The sequence below is a fragment of the Micropterus dolomieu genome, linkage group LG19, assembly GCF_021292245.1.
Source record: "Micropterus dolomieu isolate WLL.071019.BEF.003 ecotype Adirondacks linkage group LG19, ASM2129224v1, whole genome shotgun sequence".
In the NCBI taxonomy this organism is placed as follows: Eukaryota; Metazoa; Chordata; class Actinopteri; order Centrarchiformes; family Centrarchidae; genus Micropterus; species Micropterus dolomieu.
The window spans coordinates 6024348-6030792 of NC_060168.1; positions in this window are offsets into that span (position 1 = coordinate 6024348).

Consider the following 6445-nt stretch of genomic DNA (forward strand, 5'->3'; position numbering starts at 1 on the left):
ATGTTATGTGTGAGTAGCATAAACTACAATCTTCATCTTACAACCCTGTAAAATATTAAATAAATCAACCTTGTACTGTATTGTATGTACTGGTGAGGAATTAATAAAACTTCATTGATCATTATTCATTTTTTAATCATTCACTGCAATGAAAACACCAATAAATACACACATTTATTTTCTTTTAAAACCAAATCATCTTTCACAGTTGCTACGGTACAACGCTCCTCTTGCTCAAGTTTGAAAATACGTCTGTTTGAGTTGGAGTGCTGCTGCTCTTCATCCACTGCGACGCGGTTGGCTCTAACATAACGTTAGCCTGTTAAGATATTAAGGATTTCAGGTAAGAAAACATTTCACCTGTTGTTTTTTGTAACAACCTAATGTTAGGTTGTTTGTTTACATATATTTTAGCGGTTAGTGCTCAAACTAAACCCAGAGGGTATACCGCTGTCTATCTTGCATTTTGTTAATTGCATTGGTTCTTAGCAAATTGTCGACCAATGGGAAAGGTCGATGGGCGGGAAGTAAGGCAACGCAGTAGAGTGAAGTCGCAGGATAGTGAGACAAGAAAACACACCGGCCGTTAGTGGTAAAAGCTGAACTAGAGTAATTATGCACATTAAGAGTTTTAACAACGGGTAACTGACATATTGTAACCTGCAGAATGTAAGTACCTCTTTGAGTACCGCTTGATCAAGATGTAGTGTGTTGCTAATCGTGAATAAGCTGCTAATAATGGTGATATTAGCTCCTATTTGAATGTAACGTTAACGTTAGCTGTTGTTACTGTGTCTTGCTAGTAACTTATGTGCTAATGCTGTCAGTTAGTTTAAGCTCGGCGTGAGAAGTAAAGGAGCTCTGGAATGTAACGTTAACGTAAAGTGACGGAGAAAACTGTCATGTACACTGATTAGGCAAAGGACCAATAAAAACTCCGTGGACTCCAAAGATGATAAGATGTTTCCCGGTCAGCTGTTGCTTCATCTGGACTCCTCGATATGCTTCGCCCAGTTTCTCCACTCATGTTTCACATGACGTCTCAGGGATTTGTAAGTAGTAACAAAGTCAACCAATGAACCATCTATTTTATTTGTTGGCATGGTTTCCACGGTGTCTAAAAAAGTCTAAAACTGTGGAAGTGCAGAACTCGGCTTGGTTAAAACCAGTCGCTAGCAACGTAATTGAAGCATCCTGTCGCTACGCCGCTGATCTCCCTCTCCTCATTCTTCAAAGGAAGATCGAATGTGAGAGAGCGGCAGAAAGTGACGGTGAAAGTTAGCGGAGGACAAGATTAGCATTAAATTGTCAGGTTACAGCTCTGTCCTGTACACTACCTGTGCATCTTGGTAGTTAAATTAAATAGAAAGGACAGTGGTGACCACACAGGAGCTGAGGTTAGTAAATGTTAAAGCAATTCAGGGATGTAAACTAGTCCTTTTAAGCTAATTAGGAAAATATTCTTTTAGATTTTGATGTACAAATGAAATGCTTGTAGTTATACAGAAGGGAGGTGGTTCTCATTGCCTATTTTTTTTGTTAATGTTAATTCTACAAATGTACAAAGCAATACATTAAGACACAAAATGCAAACGTGAACGTGTCCTATCTGTAATAATTGCCCTTATGCCCTTATAAGGGGGTGAGGCTCAAAACAGCGTGGTGCTGTGCAATGTAAAATTTATTTTGGAGAGCAAAAGTAATTAAATGACTTTTCTCAGATCTAATCGTAACCCCCCCTAGACTTCTTTAGCAAGTTTAGCTTTTGGGGTGTAGTTTATTAAAAATTATGTGGAATTGCATTTTTCTTTATTGGAAAACAACATTTTCTTGGGGGAGGACCACCAAACCAAATTTGTGGCAGAGCAGATTGATGTAGTGCGCGTACACACATACACTCACTCACTGAGTCCGGCATCCACAAACTTATGCTTATGTTTGTTTGTTTTTTCAACAATGCATCTTAATTTGTTCAGTACTGTTACATTTGAATACATTTATTTACTCTGCATGTAATTTTGTGATTGCATTTCCTTTGTAGTTTTATTTTTGTGATGTCGTGATAGAGATCCTAAATTTCATTCATAATGGTCTTAAAACGTCTCAAATTTGACTAGGTGAAACCTGCAGAAACCCTGGCTAGCTTGCACTAGCAAGTGAAGAGCTGTTTGTTTTTATGTTAGGTCACTATGCTCACAAACAACGATTTAGACCTGCATCATTTAGTTTTTGCTTTAAAGGGCACTGTTATGTTGATTGTAGAATAAGCTTGTGTTGACTCTGTGGCCCTTCTGTTTTTCAGAAGTTTTTGAATTGGTAAATAAGACAGAAAAATGTAATATTTCAGAACTGAATTTAAAAGAACAGATCAATGAAAATTGACTGTAAATTAAAACATTTTAAGGAGTTGGAATTCTAAAGGGAAATGCATTTAAGTGTTTTGGTACACTATTTTATACCTGTTTTATTATTTCTAGAAGTGGTTAAAATGTTTGTTTTTCATGTAACTAAATTCTTTATTATTTGTAATTCAGCTACAGGCAGCCTGATATGGTCTCCCATAACATAATAAAGAGCCCCTTTCTGGTGGATCACAATGTTCGATTACCATTTAGAGGGCTGTAATGCAATTATAAAACAATTATTGATGCATCTTTGTCTTATTCTATACAGGATTTCATTTGCATATTAAAATCCAAAAGAAAGGTCTCTTCATTAGCTAAAAATGACTATTTTGCGACCCTGATTTGCCTTACGAACCTCAGGTCCTCCATTGTCACCACTGTCCTTTCTTCAACAACCAGTTGTCAGACTTCTTTGAAAACTCAAGATGTGCAGGATGTGTACAGGACATAGCTGTACACAAGTTTAATCTAAGGTTGTAACTGATGTTCCCAACCCTAGACAAGGAGGTAGTACTGACATGTATCTAATTAACATTACTTTGTCACTAATTTAACTAATGTTACATAACAGCCAAAAACGTGCTGCACAGGGGAGATGTCTGATAGCGCTAACTGCCTTTACTTTTCCAGCAGTACCGTTTAACCACCCTAGAACTGACCAGTCTGACATTGGTGTTGCCAATTAGCAGGATTTGTGTATCTACTGGGGATGATGTTGCAGAGCTTTCCCATCAGTAATAATAAGAATGTAGCTGTTGAATAATATTTTACATGGCCATATCTCTGTCAGTAAGTTAATAGTTAATGTGTGTGTCTGTCTCTCTGTTTTTTTCCCCCCATCATGATCCAGATGTTTTGGGAATAAAAAGTTTCCTGTCACAAGATCTTCAGAGGCAGTGAGTATTTATGGCATTCTGACATAAAGACAATGAATGGATAGCATGTACACTAGTAGCCTAACCATGACTGAGAGACTAGAAAATTATTTTCTTGGAGGCTTTTTGTTAATTACCTTTCAAGACCACCGTGTCTGCGTCTTTAACGTAAAACAAGATAGCGTCTCTTTCTGTGTGTTTTTCTTCAGGTGTAAATTGCATGCCTCGTGTCGTCTTCACTCACGGTAAAGAACTTCTGCACATACATGTTTTAGTGCGTGTGTCTGGCTGTAACAATAGCCAGTTACGGTCAGTGCTGCTGTGCACCCCATGTGTTCAGTATGGCCAGCAGAAAATCGGACATTTGTTACTGTTCACCAGTCATGGCGGGTGAAGCTGAAAATGGCCAATTCTGGTCCCAGCCGATCGATCGGTGCATCCCTGAAAATGTGTGCCTATGATGAGTCCCATCATGTCCATTTATTGTCTTGACTGGGCCCCGCAGAGTTTGCAGCTGGAGTTTTATTTTGTGCAAGCATACACTAACAAATGTTCACATGCGACGTGGTTATCTCTTATTAGCTATAGTTTATAAACACTATTGTTTTCATTTATCAAACACAATAAATAGTTATATTTCACTCTCACTTTTGCTACTTTTACTTGCTGACATCAAACTTGGAGATGAAAGAACACAAGCTTACCAGGCAAGGTTGAACGTTACCTGATTGGTCAAGTGTGTCAAATATGTACTTGCACAAAGTACATTTTTACTTGCCCCTATAAAATATTTTTTATTTATAAGCAGCTCTCAAATAACAGGACTTAAGTTAATAATTGTGGAGCTGCATGATTAAATTAATCACAATTTCAATTGCGAAGTCACCCTGTGCGATTACATAACTACAAATGTGATTCAACTAAACAAAAAAGTGCTGTGTGACACTAGTTTCTGTGTGTGCTGCTACTACAACCTAACCTTTGCTAAGCCACGCCCTGAATACAGAGCTGGCCAACCACAGCGCAGTATAGGACTTGCTCTAACCATAGACTGTATATAAGAAATGGACGTGACGTCATCCATTGGTTTGTGGACTGCCGTTTTGAAGCCTCAAGTTTGGCCGATAGGGCGCCGCCATGTTGAGTTTTTGCAACCAGGAAGTGTGATGATACGGTGGTGCTAACAGCCGTGTGCGGAGCTAGCTAGCTTGCTTAGCTAGGTGCGTCTGTAATTCACGTTAACTGTCATTCTAACTGGGCTGATAACTTTGTCTAGAGAACAACAGTCTTAAATGTCAGCCTAAATGTACTCACCAGAGAACAGCCGACTCCTAATAAGCTTTTTCAAAAGTGCTGGTTAAATTTACACAGAGGGTACGAGTCGGCTCTAGCCTGATTGACAGGTCACCATGGTAATGTCAATCATAGATAATCCAGCCCTGAAACATACTCTGCTTTCTGGTCTATTTTAAAACGAATGGGACCATAATTTACTAAATGAACATGAAATGAACATTTTGTATTGAAGAAGACTTGAAACTAGTGACTGAGACCATAAACTCATCAGTCTTTACTGGGGTAATTATTCAGCTGAGAAGTAGAAACATTTTCTACTAATCGACTAATCTGCAGATTAATATAAAGATTATTTGACTAATTGTTTAGTCTACAAAATGTCAAGAAATTGTGAAAAATGCTCATCACAGTTTTCCAGCGCACATAGTGACGTCTTCACATTGTTTCTTTTGTCCAACCAATAGTCCAAAACCCAAAGACTTTTCACTTACACAAATTTTTCATATTTTTGCTTAAAAAATGACTGAAATGATTATCAGAATAGTTGTTGATTCATTTTCTTTTGCCAGACTAACCATTGCAGCTCTACAGTGTATCGCAATCACAATGTTGTCCACAATAATCGGGGTATATTTTGTTTGTTTTACATATTTATATGATAGGCCAGAGATGTTACATTTGCCCAAAACCGTTACGCACAATATGTGTAGTTCCCTGTTTCTGAGCATTTTTTACATTCCCTTTTCTAACACTAATAAATGCTAGTAATCATAAGAAACTTGCTTCCATTTTTTTTAGATCAAGCATTGGAACAAGGTTTACAGGTGGAGAACAGGCGGCCAACAGAAATAAAAGTCCATCACTAGTAAGTATCAACTACAATATATAGGACAAGATATCACATATTATAAGGTCCCATATTATGCAAAATGCACTTTTTCATGTCTTTTCAACATAAACGTTTCTCTGATGTTTTTTATTTTTAAAATGGATTAATCTAGTGATTATTCTAAAGATAATTATTTTATAACTCAAATATATATCCCAAATCAATATAAAATTATCTGCCATTCTATATGTCTTTTAAAAAGTTACTCATAAAAGCATATTAGAAAAATGATAGTAGCATATTTTAAAATTGATATAATTTCCAAGTCTGATGTATTACTATATCAATAATAATAACAAACCCTATTTGTCGGATGCCTGATCACAAAAATATGGACCTCAAATTCAAAAGGATTGCTGTGACACAGATAAATTTAAACAATGTATGTCAACCCTTTTCATGAACGGGTGAGTCAGTATTTTTACTGATGTATTTGACAAAATCTTTTAAATATTTCTGACTAGGGGTGTGCAATATGTTTCGTCTCTGATAATAAATCGTACATTTTAAAAGCACCACATTGTTAGGTCTCTGTCTAAAATACATGCAGACTTTAAATGGTCGAAGGCGATGTTGTTAAAGCTACATTCACAGTGCAGGCTTTAATGCTCAATTTGGATTTATTGCCCAGATTTATTTTTTTAATTGACTGTTCATAAGTTTTTTAATGTGGCCCATATCAGACCTCAATGTGAACTGGCCATGGCCAGAAAGTGACCTGAAAGTGACCTGCAGCGCAAAAAAATAATGTGACGTCACACACAGCATGTAGTACAGAAGTAAACATGGAGGAAGTTAGTGTCTGCAGTTTTATTTGATTGATGTGTAAGAAAGTGAATTGGTGAGCAAATGATAACGAGGGCCAGAAGAATTTTTATTTATTAAAATTATGGCTTTTTGTGGAGCGATTAATTCTACTCAATATTTTCGCTAGCTCAGAATTTTGACGACAGTCGCTTAAGGTGACTTCTGAATCGCAT